At 39.0% G+C, this 26,580-nt stretch overlaps 1 pseudogene; it reads right to left on the reverse strand.

Annotated features, from left to right (window-relative positions):
* Positions 1-691: 691 nt before the first annotated feature.
* On the reverse strand, positions 692-26,327 carry LOC102859782 (annotated as a pseudogene).
* Positions 26,328-26,580: the final 253 nt, after the last annotated feature.

Consider the following 26,580-nt stretch of genomic DNA (forward strand, 5'->3'; position numbering starts at 1 on the left):
ATAGCAAATAATTGAAAAGAGCATGACTTGGATCAGTTGTAACTTAGTCTTTAAGGCTTCACAATTGCTCTTTAGCACTCTGGATAGAACTTTGACAGCATATTTTCCCAATGCTACGTGCCTTTTGATTTCTTGGCTGCTGGTACCAAAAGTATTGATTGTGAATCAAACCAAGATAAAATCATTTATGATTTGATGATTCTCACCAGTGAGAATTTTCATGATGTTGAGATCTAATCCATATTGAAAGCTGTATTTTTTTTTTTTTATATTCTTCAACAGACATTTCAAGTCCTCCTCGCTTTTTTTCTTTTCCTTTTTTTTTTTGGAGTTCTAACTGAATCATTATTTAAGCCTCATGTGCCAACCTAGCATTTTCCACCAACTCGGGGAGCAGAAACTTTGACAGGCTTCACAATTTTTTGTTTAGGCGCTGCTTTTGTCGGAGCAGCCATTGCAGTCTTTTTAGATGCTTGTTTAGCCTTTTTTTCCCTTCCTTGGCAGCCCTGATAGCCTGTTCTTGTCAAGCCTTTCTAACGTCAGGCTTTTGATTCCTCTTGACCATTATATCAGCAAGAGATGCACCAGCGATGGCCCTTTGGACTTTGACTGCTCCACGGGTTCTTTTCCTTTGAATTTTTTCCTACTGGCCCTTTTTGTGCTTCCTTCTGTAGAGGACAGTCCAATTTAACTACCGTGGATTCCTTTTGGAAAGAAAAGCCGACTTGCACTTTGCATTAAAAAACTGGAACACCTTCCCGTAGGTCCTAGCGTAGCGCCTGCCGTGCCCGGGATAGATCTTGTACCCGCTGAAACTGCACAGTTCGACCTTCATGTCTGCGTCTTCAGGGGAACTGGGAAGATGGCAAAGAGAAGTCCTCCTCGCTTTAAGCAAGCAAGGTTGTGTCATATGCATCATGCAAGATGTTGATGAGTCTTCCCCTGATTCTGATGCCACTTTCTCCTTCAAAAGTCCACTTACTTAATCAATTTGCTCAGGATACAGCCTTGATACACATCTATCTTGATTTTAAACAGAATAATGGTCCCTTACTTTGTTTGGACAACACTTTTTGGTCTGGGTATAGGTTTCATATGAGCACAAGTGGCTGGAATTCCCATTGTTCTCAATATTATCCATACTGCGTTATGATCTACACAGTCAAAACCTTTGCATTGCCAATACGACACACAAAGCCATTTAAGTAATCTCTCTAAATCAGTTTTCCCATCTGTGAAAGAGGGATGGTTATATCGTTGTTATGTGCTGTTAAGTTGAAAATAACTTATAGATGATATAATTACACTGGAGGATATTGCCTGTTTTTCTCCCATGAAGTAGCTGGTATATTTAAACCAGTGACTTTGTGTTGACAATGAGACTCCTTATCACTGGACCACTAGAGCTCCCTATTCACCAGGTAAATTTGTTGACAAGATTGAAAAAAAATTGCTGTTTTTAACACAATGTTTACACCAGCTAATGTTAGTATAGTGAACTCTGATGGGCTTGTAGTAAGGAGTTGCATAGCCAGACCAAACCCCCATGGTTTGAAGGCTTATGGCAAATCTCACGGCAATAACATGTGCTCACCTCAGTTCTCTGTGTTACCTTTAAACAATTCTGACAATATTTCAGACTTTTTTGTAAAGATAGTTCACAGTTACTAGGCTATTTTTTTTCATTGCCATTGAGTTAGAATCAACTCATTGCTGACCCTCCAGTGAGTTTCAAAGAATGTAATTCACTGGCGAAGACAATGTCCATCTTTCTTCTGTACTGGTGGATTCAAACATTCGGAGAAAACATGACCTTTGGATTAGCAACACGTCTTCCTACTGCCTATGCCACCAGAGATCACAAACTAGATAACAGTACACTCTAAACATAACATTTACACTTACTTAGAAACTAAAACAACATATGATCAAGAGGCAACGGTGATGAAGGAGGAAGTTCAAGCTCCTCTGAAGGAATGGGCAAGGAATACCAATTGAGATATTACAAGCAGACACTGCCTGGGACATGTTCCCCAGGTTGTGCCAAGAAATTTGGAGGACAACTACCTGGCAGACTGGGAGAGATCCATATTTATTTCCATTCCAAAAAAGGGTGACTAAACTAAGTGTGGAAATTCTAAAACAATATAATTAATATCACATGAAAACAAAATCCTGTTGAATATTATAAAAAAAATACAAGTCAATATAGAAGAGGACATGGCACTAGAGACATTATTTTCAATGCCACTTGGATCTTGGCCATAAGCAAAGAGTACCAGAGGAATGTCTATCTGTGTTTCAATGACTATGCAGAGGCATTTGGCTGTGTGGATCACAACAAATTGTGGCTAACCTTCAGAAGAATGAGGATTCCAGAACAGCTGATTGTGCTCATGCTAAACCTATAAATGGGCCACAGAACAAAGAAGCACTATAAGGTTTAAAATCAGGAAAAGAGTGCATCAGGTATGTGTTTTGTCTCCATACCTTTTCAGTCTATATGCAGAACAGATTATCCAGGAGGCTAGGTTGTATGAAGAGAAGTGTGACATCAGGATTGGTGAAAGATTCATCAACAGTCTGCATTATGCAGATGACACAACCCTACCTGCTGAAATTGAGGAGGACTTGAAGTACTTGCTGCAGATGGTCAAGGACTGCAGCCTTCAATATGGATTGAGTTTCAATGTCAAGAAGACAAAGATTCTCACCACTGGGCCAACTGGCAGCATCTGGATGAATGGTGAAGAGATTGATATTGTTCACAGCTTTAGTTTGCTTGCGTCCACAGTTAACACTCTTGGCACTAGCAGCCAGGAAATTAAAAGATGCATTGTGATGGGAAAGTCTGCTGTTAGGGACCTCTCCAAAGTACTGAAGAGCAATGGTGTCACTCTGGAGACAAAAGTGTCCCTGATACAGACCATGGTCTTTGCAATCACTTGTTATGCATCGAAGAGTTGGACAATGACTAGTGAGGATAGAGGAGAATTGATGCCTTTGATCTGTGTTGCTGGAGATTAGTTTTTAATATACCATGGAATACTAAGAAAACAAACAGGTTCATTCTGGAGAGGGTTGAACCAGACTGCTCCTTGGAGGCAAGGATTCTGAGGCTTCATCTGACATACTCTGGACATGTTGCAAGGATGGACAAGTCCTTGCAGAAGGATGTCATGCTTGGGAGGGTGGAGGGACAGAGCTGGAGAGGAAGGCCCTCTATGAGATGGATTGATTCAGTGAATGGGGTAATGGGGGTGGGTGTGTTGGAGACAGTGAGATTGGCAAAGGATAGAGCGGGGTTTAGGGCTGTTGTACATATAGGGTCCCTATGAGTCACAAGCGACTCGATGGCACATAACAACAATGAGTCATAATTGACCTGATGGCACCTGAAAACAATAACATCCAAATGACTCAGAGCTTTTAGTCCAACTGAGGTCTGTGCATCCTGTAAACTCATTCATTCATTCTCATTGCCGTAAGAACTCATAGCTTAACCTTCAAAGGATTTTCAAAGGCAGTAAATCACATGGAAAATTGGCCATTTTTCCTTGAGAAAACTTTATCTCTGTCTACAACAAAATTATGTGACCTAACCAAATTCATATAGGCACAATAGTTGGAACTGGAAGCCTAGATTGTAGGGGTTTTCTATATATTTACCTATAATTTAATTCAGTAGTACTTTTCCATTCATGGAAACAAATGCAGGGCTTTTGTGGTTTGAGTAGAGAAAGGAGTGAGAAATGAAGGTTCAGGGAAACTGAGAGAATATATATGTTTAGGGAATTTCAGAGGTTTGACCAAAAAGATCAGAATTACACCGACTAAATCCTTAGATGCACTAATTGTCTTCACTATCTTTCATTCCAAGTACAATATAGAAAGAAACAGATGCTTGAGTGGGAGTGCTAGTACTACATCAACAAAAAGAAAATGGCCTTTTTTGTGAGCTGAAACGTTCTTTTTCTCATGTCAGGTCTGCATTTACCTTCCTGGCTTCTTCAGCGCTGTGACCATCACTCCATTGTGCTGTACAGCTGGAGGCCTTTCATACATAGTCAGGATGCGTAGTGTTAGAGCAGACTCCCTGCCTTTGCTGACAACTAAATAGGAGCTTTGCTGGGGCTAGGACCAAAACAAATACTCTGGCTTTTTTCTGAGGAAAGAGAAAACCACAGCACTTACCATTTGCACATGATACGTGTGCTTAAAAAAATTCTTGAGACTTCAGGCAGTCTTTCACGCAAGATGTACTGCTCAAAAAATGAAATGTATTTGAATATGTGAGACTATTGGATTATTATAGTATTTTTAGAGATCATCTTTAATGATATATATCTATAACATGTATATTGTAATAAACTTAAAAGTTTATTTCTTTGACCCTGCAGGACATTATGTTGAGTGAAATATCTCAGTCACAAAGGACAAATATTATATGGTGCCACTCTTGTAGAATGAGGCTGACACTGGGGTGGGGGTAGGACTGAGAAAAACTGGATAAATTATGCTTACTGCATTGAAGCCGATGAGGGAGAGAATAAAATTAGTATGTTTTAGGGCATTATGATTGTCATAAGAGTCTGGAAAGAGGGTTGCAGAGTGGAGTATACTTGGGGTGGGGGTGGAGGTGTGCGGGGTTGGGGGGATTGTGTACCAATAAAGGAGTTTTGCTTTTGAAGGAGAAGAGCAAACTGGGGGGGGCGGGGGCGGGGGGGAGAAAAGTGCAACAATGAATGAATGGAATTCCAAACTCTGTAGATGTTTATTGAAATTAATAATAATAAACCAAAAAACAAAACAAAACAAGATGTGGTTACTTAAAATGTCAAAATTTAATGTCATTTGCAACATTTTTATTATTGTCCTCCACCTTCATTGTCATTTATTTTTATCTTCATATTAATACATAAAATTCCAATGATTAATTATAAAAACAAACAAAAAACAAACGCAACATAGAACTGAGGGGGGAAAACCCCAAAAACAAAAAACTTGGAAGTAGAAACCAAGTTTACAGGACAGGAGAATACGAAGTCTATATGAATGGTTAGGAAGATATAAAATTATCCAGTATTTTTTAGCTAGTTTATGTTACATCATTGTATTGTATTCTTGGATAAAGAATTTATATTGTTAAGTGGGAAAAAAAGTTTATTTCTTGTTACTTAGCTAGCATAGTGCCAGATATTGAATGTAATAATTTACGATAATCAATCATTAACTCACTCACGTATTCATTGCTGTGGGGTTGGAATCGAACTCATAGCTGACCCTCCAGAACGTTTTCTGAGGCTGTGGATCCCACAGGAGATTGCACATTTTTCTTCCACAGAGCTGCTGATGGATTTGAACCTCAGAAAGATGGAGATTTTGGATTAGCAACTCAACCTCCTACAGACTACGCTACCAGAGCTCACCAGTTGTTATGATGGAGAGACTGAAAACTATATGGTGGCTAAAACAAATTGTCACATTCCCACCATATGGTCTGGAAATCGGAGGTCTATCAGTAAGTGACTCTACTTCTGAAAGTCATCCAGATACGTACTTTTCTTCTGTTTTTGCTGTCCAATTTTTACAGGATTAATGCTCATTTGCTACCTATGTGAAAAGAAGCCAGGAAGTGAATAGAAAGCAGTTTCCTCTCAATTATATGACCTGGAAACTGCACTTAATGTTCACATCTCATTTGCCAAAATCCTCACATGTCTAAACCTAGTTACAAAGTACAATAGGTTAAACTCATAGAGTTCTAATGCTAAAAGAAAGAAAAATAAAATAAATATTAAGAGTCAAATAGTAAGCATGGTCATCTCTAAATTTATATATCCAGAATAAATAGGTACAAACGTATTTTTCTGGTTTTTCTTGTTTGATTTTGATGTTCTTCAAGGAACATTACTAATCTCTGGCAATTAGATTAAATCAAAGAAAAAAATTGCATTAGAATCTGATGCCATGGACCTCTCCAGAGTATAAAAGAGCAATGATGTCAGTCTAGAGACTGAGGTTCACCTGATCCAAGTGATGGTCTTCGCAATTACTTGCTATACATCAGAGAGCTGGACAAAGACTAAGGATGACAGATGCCTTTGAGCTGTGGTGCTGCTCAAAGAACTGGACTGCTAAAATAACAAACAGGTCTATCCAAAAGATGGTGAAACCAAGTTGCTCGATTAAAAGATTTTGAAGCTCTGTCTCAGATACTTTGGATGTGTTGCCAGGAAGGACGAGTTTTTGCAGAAGAACATCATGCTTGGAAGGGTGGAAGGACAGCACAGTCGTAGAATGCCCTGAATAAGATAGATTGACACAATAACTTGGGTAATAGGGGTAGGTGACAGTGGCATTGGCTCAGAATAGTGAAAGGTTCAGAGCTTGTTGTTGTCCATAAGGTCACTATGAGTGGGAGGTGGCTCAACAGTGCATAACAACAACCATTACATTAATTAAAAAAAAAAACAATATTGTTGCTATTTTACATGCCATCAACTGCATCTCATAGCACCCTTGTGAACAATCAATCTGAACCTTGTAGGACAAGGATCCTGCATCACCTTCAACATTTCTGACGTACTTGAGCCACTGTGTCAATCCACCTTGATGGTCTTTCCCTCTTTAGCTTACCTTCCACTTTTTCAAGCATGATATCTTTTTCCAAGGGCTGGTGCCTTCTAACAACAGGCCCAAAGTATGTGAAATGAAATTTCACCATTTTTATCTCTAAGGAGCACTTGCTTGGTTGTATTTTTGTACTTTCTCCAAGATATAAAAATAAGGGCCAAACTTCTTAAGCTCAAGGAACTGAAGAACAAATTCAAACCTTGAGAAGCTATAATCAAGGATGCCTTAGGCAGAATATTAAATGATCCAGGAAGTATTAAAAGAAGATGGAAAGAGTATACTGGATCACTGTATCCAAAGGAATTGGCAGATACAGAAGAATTTCCTGAAACAACATACGAGCAAGAGCCTATGGTGATGAAGGAAGAAGTTCAGGCTGCTTTGAAGGAAATAGCAAAAAAATAAGGCCCCAGGAATAGACGGTATACCAATTGACATATTTCAGCTAACAGATGCTGTCCTGGATGTGCTCACCAAGTTGTGCCAAGAAATCTGGAGAACAACCACTTGCCAACTGACTGGAAGAGATCTAGGTTTGTTCCCATTCCAAAGAAGAATGACCCAGTAGAGTATGGAAACTATATAACAATATCATTGATTTTTATTTGCAAGCAAGAGTCTACTGAAGATTATCCAAAACCGACTGGAACAGCACATCAGCAGAGAACTGCTGGAAGTCTAGGCAGGGTTTAGAAGGGGTCATGGAACTGGGATATTGTAACTGATGTTAGATGGATCTTGGCTGAAAGCAGGGAGTACCAGAGGAATGAATATCTGTGTTTCATTGACTATGCAAAGGCGTTTGACTGTGTGGATCATAACAAACTGTGGCTGACTCTGAAAAGAATGGGAATTTCAAAACACTTGATCATGCTATTGAGAAACCTATACTTGGACCAGGAGGCAGTCATCAGAAAAGAGCAAGAGAACACTGCATGGTTCAAAATTGGGAAGTGTATACGCCAGGGATGTGTCTTGTCTCCATACCTTTTCAACCTATATGCAGAACAGATTATCTGGGAGGCTGGGCTCTATGAGGAGAAATGTAGCATCAGGATTAGTAGAATATCAATCAACAATCTGCACTATGCAGATCACGCAACCCTACTTGCTGAAACTGAGGAAGACCTGAAGCTCCTGCTGCAGAGGGTCAAGGACTGTAGCCTTCAATATGGATTGAGTTTCAATATCAAGAAGACAAGATTCTCACCACTGGGCCAATTGGCAGCATCAGGATGAATGATGAAGACATTGAGATTGTTAACAGCTTTAGTTTGCTTGACTTCACAGTTAATAGTCTTGGCACTAGCAGCCAGCAAATTAAAAAACATATTGCAGTGGGAAAGGCTGCTGTTAGGGACCTCTCCAAAGTACTGAAGAGCAATGGTGTCTCTCTGGAGACTAAGATGCATCTGATACAGGCCATGGTCTTTGCTATCACATGTTATGCATCAGAGAGTTGGATAATGACTAGGGAGGAGAGAAGCAGAATTGATGCCTTTGAGCTGTCTTGCTGGAGAAGAGTACTGAGAGTACCATGGGCTGCTAGGAAAACAAACAGATTCATCCTGGAAAGGGTTAAACCAGGCTGCTCCTTGGAGGCAAGGATTCTGAGGCTCCATCTAATACACTTTGGACATGTTATAAGGAGGGACCAGTCCTTGGAGAGGGACGTCATGCTGGGGAGGGTGAACGGACGGCGCTGGAGGGAAAGGCCCTCTATGAGGTGGATTGATTCAGTGACTGGGGTAATCTGAAAGGGTGTATCCGGACAGTGAGATTGGCACAGGACAGAGCAGAGTTTAGGGCTGTTGTACATAGGGTCGCTATGAGTTGCAAGTGACTCGATGTTCTGTAGTTGTCTACTAAAGTTTCAATAATTTATCATTCTATCTCAAACCATAGTGTTTGTCATAAAGTCAATTCCAACTCACAGCAAATCTAAAGGATATAGGAGAATTAACCTACACAGTCTCCAAAGCTGTGCATCTTTACAGAAGCATTCTGCCACATCTTTCTTTAATGGAATGGCTGATGAATGCAAACTGCCAACATTTTAGTTAGCAATTGAGTGCTTAACCACTGCAACTTCAATTCTGCTTGTTTATAGTCATAGTTTATCCAAATTTTTAAAATTATACTTCCCACTTTGTATGTAATTCCCATTTTTTTTAATTAATCATTTGTGGATTTTTATCTTAAAATTATAGCTTTTGCAGGCCAGATAATGGGTATTCCCCAGTTAGAAAAGGGGCTCCCTCCTTCTAATCTGGGGCCTGATTGCAGGCCAGGAGTGGAAAAGTCTGCAGGCTCTGGGAGGAACACTCCAAGAGCTTCCACCTCCAGAAACTGGACTGTGTAGCTGTAGCCTGAGGTAGAGCTGAATCCTGGCAGGGTGGGAGGAAAAAGATGTTGGGTGGGTGAGGACACTGTCCACTACCTAGTGAGTGTTGGGGTAGTGTGCACGTAGGGGGGAAGGGGAAGACTGGACCTTTTCAACTGTGTGGATACTGCTGCTATTGCTGCTGCTGCCTCTCATCTGAGTTCTTACACCATGTGGACAGCTGTTCAACAGGGCCACCCAGTGCTGTTTATGGTTATGCGTTCTCTTGCCACCCTTATTCAATGCTTCAATTCAGTTTTTCAACCTTTTCAGTTGCTGTGAATAAAGGGTTCTGTTGCCATTGCCATTCTGAGTTCACTGGTTCCCATACCACACAGAGAGCTATTAAAGATGACTGCTCTATGATGTTTATGGTTCTTTTGGTATCCATATTCAATGTTTTAATTCAGTCACTTCCTTCAGTCAGAGTTTGAAGTACTTACTCCTTTTTTTTTCCTGTTAAAAATTTAAGCTGGATTCAGAAGAACCTTGTAGCACAAGAGATATCATTGCTGATATCAGATGGATCTTGGCTAAAAGCAGAAAATACAAGAAAAAGGTTTGTTTGGTTTTTATTGACTAGGAAAAGACATTTAACTGTGTGGATCATAATAAGTTTCAGTTAATATTGAGAAGAATGAGAATCTCAGAGCACCTAATTGTGCTCATAAGAAAACTATACATAGAACAAGAAGCAAAATAATGTTCTGTCTGAACAGAGCAAATAACATTACATGATTTAAAATCAGGATAGGTGTGTCAGGGTTGGAATTTTTCTCCATATCTATTCAATCTGTATGCTAAACAAATAATTTGAGAAGCTTCTCTATATGAAGAAGAGTATGGTGTATAGATTGGAGGAAGAATCAGTTACAGCCAGAGCCATGCAGATGATACAGCCCTGCTTTATGAATATCAAGACTTGAAACATTTGCTGCAGATCAAAAGTACAGTCTGCAATACAGATTGTAGCTCAACATCAAAAAGACAAAAATCTTTACCACTGAATCAATAAGCAACATGATAGTTGGAAAAAACATTATTGTTTTCAATGTTTTTTATTTCATTTTACCTGGATCCACAATCACCGGCCATAGCAATGTTGTTTTTGTTGTTGCTGATTGCCATCGAGTTGAGCATGATTCATAGCAACCCTATAAACAAAAGGCCTAAGAGTCTTTCTATAATTATAGTTATTTATCAAAGTTCACAGAGTTTCCAGAGGTATGTAGTTCTCCATAGCAGAAACCAAAAGACATGGTACGTTGGGAAAATATGCCATTAAGCACTTCTAAAAATTGCTAAAGAGAAAGGATTTCCATTTAGAGACCAAAGTAAGCCTTATCTAAACCATGTTATTATTACATTGAAATTGACTCATAGCTGACCTGTAGCAGAGACTATAAATTGCAATAGAAGAGATTGCCCTTCTTTCTCTGGCATAGTAGCTGGTGGATTATAACCTCCTACCTTCAGGCAGCTGGGAAGAAGTGGCCATGTTGTTCCTGGTTTGGCCGGCTCCTCTCAGGCTCTTGGGAAGCTCTCCTTGCCAGAAGGCAGGAGCGTGGTGGTGGGAGTGAAGGAATCGTGGCCAGCTTTTGAAGTCGACTGCTTTTCAGAGAATGTGTTTGATGTGCAGGTTTGCTCTGTCCCTGGAGTGAGGCTAGCCAGCCTGGGCCTAGGGTTTGAACCAGGAGGCGCTATGAACTAGGTTCGCTATGAGTCGTCTACGACTCGACGGCATTAAACAACAACAACAACCTTCAGGTTGCTAGTGTAACTCCTTAGCACTAGGCCACCAGAGCCCTCAGGTCTTTTAAATTACTTCCTAGGCACTTGAAAGTTGGAGAACAAATACAAATAAAAGAAGAATAGATACCCTTGAATTGTGGTGTTGAAGAAGAGTATTGAACTGCTCATGGTCAACCTACAAAAAGGACCAATTAGAACCAATTTTTTTTATATTGGCAGTCAAAACTTGTCCAGGGGTGGACTGTGGGTCAGACCATCAATTACTCATTTGCAAGTTCAAACTGAGGCTGAAAAAAATAAAAATAAGCCCATAAGAACAAAAATATCATCTTGAATCAATTCCATATGAATTTCAAAATCACTTTAAGAATAGGTTTGAAACATTGAACTTGAATGATCAAAGACCCGAAGAGCTGTGGGATGTTATCAAGGAAAGCATCCATGAAGAGAGCAGAGGAGAAAGAAAATATCAAAATTGAAAGAAAACACAGAAATAGAAGAGAATTTAAAAATTGCTCTAGAGTCCTGTATTCAAGCTTGATGAGTAACATCTGCGATCTTGAAAGCTGAGCAACAGGCATCTAAGATAAAAATAATGATTGCTATTCATCTAGGGCAAAATAGAGAGAAGGAACCCAGAGATCCAAAGAGGAAAGTGATCTATAGGGTAAATAACATTCATGAGCCATCTATCTGGAAAACCCAGGTGCTGCTTGGCTATAATTGCAAGTTTTTCTATCCAGGGCACAATAGATAAAACTTGACAGGATGAGAAAAAATGTGGATCAGAACCTCAAATTTCTTAAAATAAAGTAAAACAAAACAAACAGAAACAACCTGACCCTACTGGTTGAAGATCTCCTCATGACTTTGTCCTTGGAGCCTCTTTTAACCCTGAGCCAAAATTAATCATCAAGGTCACATTCTAGTTAATTAGTAAATTGGCTTTAAAATTAATTGAAAAAAAACCGCACTTGAGCATCAAGAAGCCAAAACAAAGAGCAGAAGTAAAAGAGAGGGAATAAAGAAGTAAAGGGGCAAAAAAAAAAAAAAGGGGCAGAAGATTTCAAAGGACAGCATGAGAAAACAAAGCAAAGTAATATAATGAAATGTGCAGTGTGTTGGAATTGGAGAATAAAAAGGTAAGAACTCTCCCTGCATTTCTCAAGCTGAGAGAACAGAAAAATTTAAGCTTTAAGTCACAATGTTGAAAGATGGTATGGGCAATATATTGAATGACCCAGAAAGCATGAAAAGAAGATTGAGGAAATACAAAGTATCACTGTACCAAAAGAACTGACTGATACCAAAAAATTTCAGGAAGTACCATATAAGCAGGAGTCAATGGTAATGAAGGAAGGAGCGGAAACTACATTGAAGACATTGGCAAAAAATAGGCTCCAGGAATCAAAGGGATACCAATTGACTTGTTTCTGTTAACAGATGCAGCCAGCAGTGGATGTGCTCAGCAGACTGCCAGGAAATTTGGAGGGCAGTTGTCTGGCCAATGTATTGGAAGAGGTCCATATTTCTTCTCATTCCCAAGAGAGTGGCCTAACAGAATGTGAAAACTATCAGACAGTATCATTAATATCACATGCAAGCAAAATACTGCTGAAGAACATTAAAAATTGGCTAGAACATTATATAACTAGAGAATGGCCAGTTCAAGCAGGATTTAGAAGAGGCTGTGGCACCATATAATTGCTGATGTCAGATGGATCATGGCTGACAGTAATACCAGAAGAATGTCTACTTATGTTTTATTGACTTTGCAAAGGCATTTTGATTGTATAGATCATAACGAGTTATCACTAACATTGAGAAGAATGGGAATCCCAGAGCACTAAATCGTGCTTATGTGAAACCTATACCTAGACCAGGAGGTTGATGTGCAAACAGAGCAGGAGAACACTGCATAGTTTAAAATTAAGAAAGCAGTGTGTCAGGATTTCATTCTCTCTCCATACCTACTCAATTTGTAAGCTGAGTAAATTATTTAAGAAGCTAGATTCTATGAACATGGATTGGAGGGATCAGAATTGGAGGAAGATTCACCAGTAACTGAGTTAGGCAGATGACACAACTTTGTTTGCTGAAAGTGAGGAGGACTTGAAGCACCTCTTACAGAAGATCAAAGAATATAGGCTTCAATATGGATTGCATCTCAATATCAAGCAAACAAAGATTCCTACCTCTGAACTGATAGACAGTATCATGATAGATGGAGAAATGATTTAATCTGTGAACAACTTCATTTTACTTGGATACACAATTGAGATCCTTGGCACCAGCAGTGAGGAAATCAGGAAACATTGCATTAGGAAAGTCTGCACCTAGGGACATCTCCAAATTATTGAGGAGTAATGATGTCAATTTAAGGACTAAGGTACATCTGATTCAGGCTATGGTCTTTCCAATCACTTGCTATGCATCTGAGAACTGGAATTTGAGTAAGGATGACAGAAGAAGAACTGATGATTTTGAACTGTGGTACTGGAGAAAAGCTCTAAACATCCCATGGACTGCACCCAGTGTGCTCTTTAGCAGCAAAAATGATAGAGCTTTGTCTCACAAATTTTGTGTATGTTGCCAGGAGGAGCTATTCCTTGGAGAGGGACATGATGCTTGAAAGAGTAGAAGTTTGACAAAGGAGGAGAGGAAGACCCTCGACCGTGTGAATAGGCATGGTAACTGCCTCAGTGGGGTCTAATGTGTCAGGCAATGTGAAGATGGCACAAGATAAGACAGGGTTTAGGTCTGTTCATAGGGTCACTGTGGGCCGTACTCAACTCAATGGTACCTAACAACAACCAAAAGAACAATCAAGTCTGTCTTAGAGGAAGTACAACCATGGTGCTCCTTAGAGACAAGCATGGTAAAACTTTGTCTCTTATACTGAGACATGCTCTAAGGAAGGACCACATCTCAGAATAAGCCATCATGAGAAAAGTGGAAGATCAGGGAAATCAAAGAAGACAAAATTGATTGACAGAGTGACTGTCAATGGAATAGAACACATCAGAGATTGTGGGAAATGTACAGGATAGGGCAAGGTTCAGGTCTATTGTCGCTATGAGTGGTGGTCGACTCAATAGCATCTAACAACAACAACAATCTCAAAATTGCTACCTTTCCACCCATTTTAGGGTCAGCTATGAGTTAGTTTCAACTTAATAGCAATTAATTTGAGTGAGTGAGCTGTACTGGATTGGTATTGGCCATTTTAAACCTGACAACAGTCATATACTTTCAGTTTGCAAGGCATTCAAAATACAGAAAAGATGTCATGGTTGGAAAAGTGTAGGACCAGCAAAAGAGAGGAAGGACTTCAATGAGATGGATTGATAAAGTTACTGCAATAACGGACTTAAAAGCTGAGACTGTAAATATGGTATAGGATTCATTTGGTTGTAGGGTCACTCACTATGAGTTGCTTCCAACTTGATAACACCTGGCAACAACCACAACTAGTATGTTGTACCTGGATTGAATGAGGCTCAAGTCCCAAGGAATCTAAAAAGCAACTAAAAAGAAAAATAGATCCTACCAAGATGAATGTATATGAAGTAAATGAGAAATAACACAGTGGCAAGATCAAATAAGGGCTTTTGACTCTCTTACACTCTCATTTCTCCCCATAGTATGCATTTTGGAGCAAAACTGGGAACATCCTTGCACTGTTTTCAATGTAGACTATCCATCCTAACATAAATAAAACAGCAGTCTGAATGATAAACTGATCTTCCTTAATGTATGTGTAAGTGTCTAAAGTGCTTGAAAGGTTTGTAAAAGCTGGTGTTGGCAACTCTGCAACTTTTCACAACTATTTTATGATGGAGATAATATTGTTGTTGTTGCTTCTAACTTTGATTCAGTTCCAATTCATAATTCTCCTCTGTACAACAGAGCAAAATACAGCACCGCCCTTACAAACTGTGCTAAGCTTGAGCTATTGTTACAGGCACTGTCTCAATCCCTCTTTTGAAGTATCTTTCTCCTTTTCATTGTCCCTGTATGTTTTCTAACACAACATCAATGAGATTAAGTTTGAGTCTCCATTTACTTATCTATAAAATTGAGCTTCTAACTCCAATTCAGATACCAAACTAATTTTTCATAGATAGAAAAGGGGACTTAGAAGTTTATTTTGAAAGGAAAGGACCCTGAATAAGCAAAGCACTTCTGAAAAACAAAAATGAAGTGGGGTTCTCACTTTGGCAGCACATATACTAAAAGAGAAGATTAGCAGGGCCCCTGTGCAAGGATTACAAATAGATTCATGAAGCATTCCATATTTTTTTATTCAGATGTCCAACAGACACATGAAGAAATGCTCAAAATCAATGGCAATAAGAGAGATGCAAATCAAAACCACAATGAGATACCGTCTTACTCCAGTAGCTGTGTCAAAGTTTAACAGGACAGCAAGTAATAAATGTTGGAGAGGTTGTAGAAGATAGGAACTCTTATACATTGTTGGTGGCATTGTAAAATCATACAACCACTTTGAAAGGCAGTTTGGTGATTCAGAAAGCTGAACACAGAAATTGTGTATGACCCAGCTATTCCACTGCTTGGAATGTTGTTGTTGTTGATTGCTGTCGAGTCGAGCATGACTCATAGTGACCTGATGAACCAAAGGTCTGAAGTCTTTCAATAACTATAGTCATTTATCAAAGTTCATAGAGTTTCCAGAGGCATGCTGTTTAGGAAGTGGATGTCACTCACTTTTTGGAATAGACCTCAAGAAAATGAGAACTGAGGAACAAATGGAGACATGTACACCAATGTTCATAGCAGCATTATTCACCATCACAAGAATGTGGAAACATCCCAATGTCCAACCACAATCAAATGGATTGAGAAATTATGGTACATTCACATGATGGAATACTATGCAGCATTCAGAAGCAAAGATTTTGTAAATTACTACCTAACTGGAGAGCATTATGCTAAGTGAACTAACTCAGTCCCATAAGGACAAATACTTCATAAGACCATTACTGTATAATGAATATGAGGATAAAAAGGGGTATGGGGGGAGAAGAGGGATGAGGATGGGCAGGGGGGTTGGTTAATCACAGAGTTGCACAATTTGATGGGTGGAAGGAGAGGTGGGTAAAGGAAATGGGAAGGATCTAGTGTGAAAAAATAATATATATGAGTTTTGTAAATAAATTAGTATGGGGGAAGGAATGAAGTAGGAAACATAGCACTCCTTTATCTCAAAACCTATTACACAGCCGAAATAATCAAACTAGCATGGTGTTGATAAAATGACAAGAAAATAGACCAATGGAACAGAATCAAGAACCCAGAAATGAATTCATCTACCAGCATAGTCAACCAGCATTCAACAAGGGAACAAAACCTATCACATGGGGAAACAAAAACCTCTTCACCAAATGGTACTGACAAAACTGCAGAGAGCTGAAGCAGGATCCACATTTCACACAATACACAAAAACTAATTCAAGGTTAATCAGAGACCTAGGGGTAAAGGTCAAAACCATAAAGATCATAAGAGACAAAACGGGACAAGACTTAGAAGCCCTAGCCAATGGTATAAATAGGCTGGCAAATACAGCCAGAAGTGCACAACCAGAAGAGGATAACATCGATGATTGAGACCTTCTAAAAATTAAGTCCTTTTGTGTGTAAAAACCTTTTTCCAATAGGGTGAAAAGAAAGCTTGCTGATTGGAAAAAATATTTGGCAATGGCATCTGAGACAAGGGTGTCACACAAAAATTTACAGAATGCTGCAGGGCCTCCACAAGGAAAAGATTGATAACACAATCACAAAATGGGCAAAAGACATAGACAGTTCACAAAGGGAGAAATTTAGTTGGCCAACAAACACATGAAAATGTTCAAAATCACTGTCAATTAGAGTGATGCAAATAAAAACTGCAATGAAATAGCCTCTAACCCCAGTATCAGTGGCAAAGTTTAACAAGACAGCAAGTAATACATACTGGAAAGGATGTGGAGAGATTGGAACTACCATGCACTCCTGGTGGGATTGTAAAATGGTAGAACTATGCTGGAAGACAGTTTGGTGTTTCCTCAAAAAGTTGAATATAGAAATTCCATATGATCCAGCTACTCCACTGCTAAGAATACACCTCAAGGAAAACAGAACTGAGACATAAATGGAGATCTGTTCAGAGCAAAGTTATTCACAAAAGCAAGAAAATGGAAGTAACCCGTGTCCGTCAACAAATTAATTGATTGAGAAATCATGGTACATTCACAATGAAATACAGAATTAAGGAGCAATGAGCTGTGGTGCTCAAGAAGAGTCTTGAACATACCATGGATGGCCAAGAAAACAAATAGGTCTGACTTGGAGAAAGTGAAATCAAGTTTCTCCTTGGAGGCAAGGATTGTGAAGCTTGGTCTCACATCTTTGGGCACATGGCCAGGAGGGACCAGTTCTTGGATAAAGACCTCATTCTTAGAAGGGTGGAGGGACAGCCCAAGAGAGGAAGATCCTGGACGAGATGGATTGACATGGTAACTGGGGCAATGGGGTTAGGTATGTAGGAGTCGGTGAGATTGACTCAAGATAGTGCAGGGTTCAGAGCTATTGTACATAGGGTCGCTATGAGTTGCAGGCTACTTGATAGCACATAACAACAATATTGGAGACTTTAGAGAGCATTGTGCTAACTCAGTCTCCTAAGTACAAATACTGTATAACTATCCTTAGCTCAAATACTACATAAGATCATTATAAAAATAGAAGTTTACCTAGTAAGATGTGCATAAAAGTAAAAAAAAAAGAAAGAGGTGGAGAGCAGAGGGACAGAGAGTAGGGAAAGTCAGTAGGATAACAGAGTTTGGTGGGTGGAAGTGGGGTGGAATTAGGAAAATCCAATGGGGACCTGAAAAGATGGGGTAATAGTAGGCAATGATCAAGAGTAATTAATTTTATAAAACACAATGTATATGAGTGACCATTTGAAAGATAATGTTGATGAAGGAATGTGTGAAACACAATCTTCATGAATTATAAACAATTTATACGAATTTTGTATGCTGTTGTTATTTTAGTTATGTGCCATAGAGTAGCCTGCAACTCATTGTGACTCTATGTACAACAGCCCTAAAACCTGTTTTATCCTGTGCCAATCTTATTGTCTCTGACACACCTATCCCCTATCCCTATTACTCCAGTCACTGAATCAATCCATCTCATTGAGGGTCTTCCTCTCTTATGCTGTCCCTCCACCCTCCCAAGCATGACATCTCTCTCCAAGAACTGGTCCCTCCTGGCAACATGTCCAAAGTGTGTCAGACAAAGCTTCAGAAACCTTGCCTCCAAGGAGCAGCCTGGATTATCCCTCTCCAGGGTGAACCTGTACATTCTCTTATCAGTCCATGGTATTTCAACACTCTTCTCCAACACCACAGCCCAAAGGCATCAATTCTCCTTCTGTCCTCCTTAGTCATTGTCCAACTCTCTGATGCATGACAAGTGATTGCAAAGACCTTGGCCTGTATCAGACACCCCTTAGTCTCCAGACTGACATCATTGCTCTTCAGTACTTTAGAGAGCTCGCTGATAGCAGACTTTCCTAACAAAATACATCTTTTAAATTCCTGGCTGCTGGTGCCAAGGGTGTTGATTGTGGAGTCAAGCAAACTAAATCTGTTTACAATCTCAATCTCTTTACTGTCCATCACAATGCTGCCAATCGACCCAGTGGTGAGAATCTTTGTTTTCTTGATGTTGAGCCTTAATCCATATTGAAGGCTGTAGTCCTTGACCTTCTGCTGCAAGAGCTTCAGGTCCTCCTCAGTTTCAGAAAGTCGGGTTGTGTCATCTGCATAACAGATTGTTAAGTCTTCCTCCAATCCTGATGCCACATTTCTCTTCATAGAGCCCAGCCTCCCGGATAATCTGTTTTGCATATAGATTGACAATGTATGGAAATAGGACACATCCTTGGCGTACACCCTTCCCAATTTTGAATTTTGTTTGTAAACCAATATAAAATGATTTAAAAAAAATATTGAGCTACTAATAGCAGTTGGTAGCAGTACCCAGGACTGAAACTTAGCATCACTGACTTTTTAAACCATTTCACTAACAGGACAACTGCATCAAATTCCAAACTGAGACCTTATCCTAGCATTAACATTGAGTTTTTTCACTCAATGAACCACTTAGTTTTATCCCATCATTTCTCTAACAAGTTTTCTATGTTGCCATTCTAATGCTGCTGATTTCCTTCTAGTCTCTTTTGTATTGAATTTTACTCCACTTCCAACCCATCTTCTGTATTATTATTATTAGTTTTCAGTGGTTTTATCTTAATAATACAACCTGATATTGCCTCTTCACTGTCTAAGTGCTCACGTTCTCTATTACTTCCAAAATAAAGTCCAGATTCTTAAGTTGGTATAAAGAATCTGTAAGGACCTTTCTTCTGCTTATCCAATACTTTCAATTCAATTTTACCACCAGTTTTTTTGTTTTGTTTTGTTTTGTTTTGTTTTTTACCTAGGGTACTATCCCCATCAGTTCTGGTCATAAATTTGAAGAGAATTCTCTAGTTATGTGAATAGCCATTCAAAATTTTATTTATAAAGCACAAAAAGTTAATAAGTTAAGCTCAGTTAGGTTGCTATTAGTATTCTTGTTTCTACAAATTTCTTACAGACAATGATGTAGTAAGAGGTATCTTTTTCCTGTTTACAAATCCCTATTCTCTTTCTGTAAGTGACTGGCCTTTTTGATTATCCCATTTTTTTGTAGAATAAAAAAAAATTTTAATTAAGTTCTAAATAAAAAAGTTTTCTTTGTCCCTTAAAAGTAGTTTGTCTCACTTTATCAAATACCAAACCATGACTAAAAAATAAGTTTTAAATATAGAATACTTGCTGTCCTTCTCTTTCAGAACCATAGTTTCTGCCTCTGAGGGCAGGCTTAGTCATGTCTTGCTGTGAACAATACAATTTGAGTGGAAATGGTGGAGTCAACTCTAAGTAAATGTTTTAAGGGCCTTCGTGTGGTTACACAATATCACAATTCTAGAAATGTCTAGCTACAAGTTTCTTTAGCAACCTGAACTCCAAAAGAAGATAATGCAGTTTAAAATTCCATCAGCCTGAACCTAATTACAGTAAAAAAGAAACTTTAATTGTATTAAAGCACCAAGATTTTTTTTCTACACTGCGTTTTTTATTTGAACACTTAAATAAATGGAAAAAGCACTTACTTATAAAAAAGCAAAAAGCTATGGCAACAAGAAAAGATTACATCAAGCATTTAATGATGAATTTCTGTAATTTAACAAAAGATACTTGATTTTTACTTTAACTGTAAGTACATGAGGGAAAGGTCACCCCTTCAGATAGATGGTCTCTGTTTGGGTAAATAAACTACAAGATATAAAACTGGAGGACTTGAAATGTCAGGAAGAGAAAATAGAAATGATGGAGGGTCATTTTAAAATTCTATGTATATTTTAGGACTCTTACATAAGTAAGTACACAAGTATTTTACAATAAAGATAGAAAAACCTCTAGAGTTATATAGTTCTATAGGACAGAATGAGTACATTTGTGTGCCTTGGACTGTTATATGTCAAAAGATGTTACTTTGGCATTTATGAAGTCTGAACAGATAAATACTTAAGTAAAATTCTTAATGAGAGGATGAGTGCTACTTTTACCAAACATGGTGTCCTTCTCCAAGAAATAGTCCCTTCCCAATAACCTCACTTCTAAGGAGCATTCTGGCTACTCTTATTATAAGACCATTGGGGAAAACAAGGCAAAAATGTAAGATTGTGGAATGAATATTTTAAGTAGGTAACAATACAGTTTAGATTCAGACATTATTTGTAAATATCTATATAAAGTTGTAAGAATTCTGAGGCTTCGTCTGGCATGCTTTGGGATGTTGCAAGGAGGGCTGGTCCTTGGAAAGGGACATCATGTTTGGGAGAGTGGAGGGACAGCACAGGAGAGGAAGACCCTCGATGAGAGGGATCGATTCTGTGAGTGGAGTGTGGGAATGAGTGTGTTTGAGATGGCGAGGTTGGCACAGGATAGAACAGCATTTGGGGCTCTTGTACATAGGGTGGCTATGAGTCAAAAGTGACTTGATGGCACATAACAACAACAACAATAACAACGACAGCAACACATGCATATTAAAAAGAAAGACCAGAGAAGAAATAACACCTGTGAATTATAGTATAGGTACAGAATGTTTACTGTACCAAGGCAACCCACAGAGATAAACAAATATATCTTGGAAACAGTGTAGCTAGAATGCTTCTTACAAGCAAAGAGAAAACAGTCCAAGCAGCAGGACAACAGGCTTGGTAAAGCAGAATGTCAGCAAACCCAGAAAGTCCTGAACTATATTTATACAGGTCCTTCAACAATGGGCTTAACCAAGTCAGTGTTTCATTCTGTTGGGCACACTGTTATTAGGAGTCAGAACTAGCTGGTTGTCAAATGTTGATCACAATAAGTTTGTAATATATTGGGCCTAATTAGAAGATATGTTTGAGTAAAGTATTTAAGTGGTAAGCTAAATAAATAGTTGCACATAGGAAATGGAAAAGGAAGCAGAGGAGGAAGACCCTTAATGAGATGGATTAATAGAGTGACTGCCACAATTGGGTAAGCACTGTGAGGAAAGGGCAAGGTTTTGATCTGTTTTCCGTAGGATCACTGTGACTTAGAGTCTACTGGATGCCACAATAACAATTCCTATCACAAGGAACTAAAAGAATACAATGTGGAATGTAGAATCGATTTTTTTTTATTTATTTATTGCTGTGTCTTTCGGAACAAACCCATGGGTGACCCTTCAGAGGGATCACCCAGGAGGAGATTGCCCATCTTTCTCCCGTGGATCAGCTGCTGGCCTCGAACTGCTTGCCTTTGAGATTGCAGCACAGCTTCTTGCCACTAGACCACCAGAGCTTCCTATTGGGAAATATTATTTGTTGTTGGGGGAGCAGTGGGAACCTTCTCCAACCTCTGGTTTTGCTGCTTTAGAACCGTTGTCTCAACTCCACCAATGTCTGCTATAATCATCCTATTCTGAGTACCATCTAAAAATCTCCATCCAGACAGGGAAAATCTTTCCCCTATAGTCTTCGTCTACTTGCCCACGAATCACTCTGATGTTTGTGTTATTTATAACGTGCATAAGGGAAATGTTTCCAGTACAGCTGGCACAGCTTCTTCAATTGTTGCCTTGTTCTCCAGTGGCCAAGCTACCTAAGATTGCCATGCTGGGGAGAGCCCAGTAATTGCCATCTCTCCCATGGTCTCTGTGAGGGCATATTCATTAGATGAATATCCTCAGTGCAATAAAGCCACTGTGCTTACATATGTGGAACATCAACTGCTTCCTCTGGAGTATTCCATGTGTTATTTAGGTGAGAGGAGGGGCAGTTTCCCTTGGAGGGCTAAACAATCCTAATCATACCTCTAATCCCTTCTGTCAAGCTAATCATCCCTTGTGGGATAATCTGTCGTGTGACTGCATTTTCCGATGTCATTCATCTCTGTTCTATAGATAATCATGGGTCTAGTGTTAGCCCATACATGTTCCTCCATTGTTCAGCATACAGAAACACAGATGCTGCCCCTAAATGCATCACTCTTACAATCCATTTTAGTAATGGTTCCTCAAGAAGTAGCAGATAATAATCCACAAAGTTACATATTCCCTATATGCTGTATCCCTGGTTACAATAGTTTCTTGATCCTGCCCATCTGCCTGCGGAACTACTTTTTTTGTGACCACATGTCAGAGAGGAGTTTCTGGTTGCTTGAACATGTGGGGTGTTTCTTTCTTTCTTTCTCTGTAGAGCCTGATATTAAAGGGCATAACTCTGTCCTGGTAGGACTTTGTTCAATGTTGATTTCAGCCATCTCTGTTCTTACATTCTTTTCCTTTGCATTTGCTGCTACCACTAATAACAAAAACCAAGGAATTATAAATTTCACTCTTTCCTTATCTTCCTGTATTTATGCCTGTATCAATTTAACTAGCATAGTAATTCAGTCCTCTAACTTCATATTCCATAAGTAAATTTTGCCTCCATGATTTATTGCAACATAACAGCTACATTATTGCATGGGCATTCCTTAATACACTCAGAGCTGGAAGGTTTCTTATTGTTTACCACCTTTTCCACAAAAAAAAAAAAAACATGTTACAGAGTCTTGACCTTTGTAGAGAATCCCACTATCCTGACACCAATTGTTTTAATAATTTGTCCTGCGAAGAGTAACATCAGCAACAAAAGTAATAGAAGTCTATTGGACTTCTAGAAGACTATTAGAAGAAGTCTCAGGTCAATGTAATCCCAAATGCTTGTTGACCTGCTGTATAAATCCATAAATTCTGACATGACTAACTTTTCCTTTTCTCAGCTTCCTATCTCCTTTATGTCCTTTGAGTTGGATGATTCACTTTATGGTCTCCCAGAAACTCAGACCCATTAGGGGAATGTCTTATCTGACTGTAGGTAGCAGGCTGGTTTTGGAGAAACTTGTGAGCAATGGGCCAGGATCCTGTAGACCCTTGGGTATGGCATGGCTGCATGGAGACTGTGAGTGATGAAGGCTGGTGGTGTAGACACTGGTGAGTAGCTGACAGCTATGTCCCAGAAGAGTGAGCTTCTCCAAAAGAAAAAGATGTTGATTATGTTATTATGGCAGTTTTCATTTATTATTGACCAATATTCCAGGTTTATCACTGAAGTAACATGACATTTCACAATAAGAATATTTAAAAAAGGAGAACGATATTAGGTAGGTAGATGTCATCCATTGACTCTCGCTTACAGAAAGTCTATGTATAACGAAGCCATCTCTCCATCATTCTTACAAGCTCTGCTGAGCTTGAACTCATCGGTCACTGTGTCAATTAATCTTGTTAAGGTCTTCTTTGGTCCTCCACCTTTCCAAGCTGGGTGTCTCCTTGCAAGAACTGGCCCCTCCTGACAACAAGCCCTAAGTATGTGAGACCAAGTTTCACTGTCCTTCCCTCTAAGGAGCACCCTGGATGCATGTCCTCCAAGACAGGTGTGTTTGTTCTATTGGCAGGAAATGGCATATTCAATACTTTCTGCCAACATTACAATTTAAGGGCATCAATTCTTCTTTGGCCTTCCTTATTCATTGTCCAATTTATAGATGCATACAAATAAATTCAAAAGTGTTATGGTTTGGATTAGGGCATATTAGTCTTTATATTCTTATCCTTGCTCATTAGCATTTAAAGGAGGTCTTGCACAGTAGATTTTTCCCACCGCATCAAGTCTTGATTTCTGACTGCTGTTACCATGAGTTTTTATTGTGGAGTCAAGTAAAATGAAATCCTTGACAAGTTCACTCTTATCTTCAGCTGTCATGGTGTTGCCTATTGGTCTAATGGTGAAATTATTGTTTACTTCCTGTTGAAGTGTAATCCATACAGAAGGCTGTATCTTCCCTCAATAAGTTATTTTCTTCTTCTTCAGTAAGTGCTTAAAGTCCTCTTCGTGTCCTACAAGGCTATAGCATCTGCATAACACAAGTTTTAATGAGTCTTTCTCCATTTCTGTTACTTTATTTCCCCCCATATACTGTAGTCTCTTAGATTATTTGCTCAGGAAAAAAACTGAACAGTTATGGTGAAAAGATTTTTTTCAGTAAGTGGCAAGTAGTTGTCTTCTAAACTTCTTGCCATAGACTAATGAGCACTTTAAGGGCTGCATCTTTCTTAGAACCTCTTCAATCGATAATCCATCAATTTATGAAGTCTTTTTTTTTTCAATGCCTTCAAGTGCAGCTTGACTTTCTTCCTTTAGTGCCATTGGGTCTTCATGAAAAGCTACTTTCCGAAATGGTTCAGTCTGATCAATTATTTATGGTACAGTAATGATGTATTTTTTTCTATTATCTTTTGCTGATTCCTACATCATTCCAGATTCTGCCCATTTGTTGTTGTTGTTATGTGCCATAGAGTCACCTGCAACCCATAGTGACCAAGCAGCTCTGAAGCCTACCCTGTCTTGAGCCAGTCTCACTAATTCTGACACAGCAACCCCCACTGACCCTGTTACTCTATAAATCCATCTCATGTGCTGTCCCTCCACCCTTCCGAGCATGATGTCCTTCTCCAAGTTCCAGTCCCTCCTGGCCATGTGCCCAAAGAATGTGAGGTGGAGCTTCAAAATCCTAGCCTCCAAGGAGAGACTTGGTTTCACTGTCTCCAAGAGAGACTTACTTGTTTTCTCAGTTGAATGCAAGAAGGCACAAAGAAGAAATTCTTTATCATTGTGTCTGAAGTAATTTCAGCATCTTGCATCTCATATCAATCACTAAATGACATTATGTAATAAATAGCTGGTTTCTGAAAATCATTAAAAGCATATGGTTCATGGAAATAATCTGTTCCCTGTTATCAAAGATAAACCAATCTCCCACATTTATCTTGAGAAGAAGTGTTTCACAATCTGATCAAGCTCATCACAGGATGAACCCCAAAGGCTACTTATAAACAGAGACTCATCGTCCTTCTATTTCTTGTGAACCCATAGAAAGTATCTAAGTCCTCAGAAAGTTTATTTGTAAAAGAACCATAAACACCATAATTCATACAGTACATAAAGTTGGTTTGTTGCTTTCAGGTTTTTCTCCTTCATAGAAAAGTTATTGCTTCCAACAACTTTTTACTAACTGCAGGTGTAAATGTAGAAGACACATAGTAGATTTCAGGTTCTGAAATTATTTTAATCTCAGATCATCCAGCAAAGGGCTGATAACATGATTAACATCTTCCAACTGAAACTCAATTCTTGTGAAGGCTCCACCTGTATCTGACACATTCATCCTGAATCCAAATTCTCCAACCCTGTCAAATACACATTGAACATCAGATAGAGCTTGTATATATAGTTGAGATTCTTAGCAAGCACTTGAAACATGAAATTTAGCTCTAATTATCTGGACATCAAGTTCCTTAGCACATTCCAAGAAATTCTTAAAAGTCTTCAATGTAGTGCCAAACTTCATGTTACCCTCTTCACCTCCAATGCTATTTTCTGTTGCAATATGTAGAAAGACCTTGGAATTTGAATTATTACATGCAATTTTCTCCAATTCAGTGTCATTGTCACATGCCATGATATTCACACCAACTTTTGCTCCATACTTTATCTGAGACACTTGTTTGCACGGATTTATATAAATAATGTTTTCTGGAGATACACCCAATTCATGAACTAAAAACATTTCATTTTTACTGGAACAAGCAAACCCAGTTCCAAGCGCTGCCCAAATCTCAAGTACAGTTGGAGTGGAGTTGTACTTTACTGTGAGCAATGGTTTTTATCAGGGTCACTCCATTCTGTCACTAACTGTGTTTCTTTACAATCTTCCCAAGATCTCCCACAAAAGAATTTATTTATTCCTGTCAGGGTATGTTTATTAACATTGTTATCAATAACATTTCCAAGGCTTGGCCTTTCAGCCAACACACCAGTGAAGTAGTTGGCATCATGGGGATTCTTTATCTCAGCCATATTCTACAAAGCTGAAAGTCACAAACCAACAAAAACAAGACAGGGCCACCAAGCCTTATGTCTAGGTTCCTTAGAATGTGCAACAAACTGCTACAAAAGGGGTCTCCAGTTGATTGTACTTCAGAAGAAATGGATATATCTCTCAAATAATCACAAGATAATTGTGGCAGCAACAGCCCACTTGACACCAAGTGAAATTAATATGGGTCTTGGATTTCTGAAGTGAAGATCTCCATGGGCAAGTTAGCAGATG

The sequence above is a fragment of the Elephantulus edwardii genome, unplaced genomic scaffold (assembly GCF_000299155.1).
Source record: "Elephantulus edwardii isolate Elephantulus edwardi_28Jun2011 unplaced genomic scaffold, EleEdw1.0 scaffold00227, whole genome shotgun sequence".
Lineage (NCBI taxonomy): Eukaryota > Metazoa > Chordata > Mammalia > Macroscelidea > Macroscelididae > Elephantulus > Elephantulus edwardii.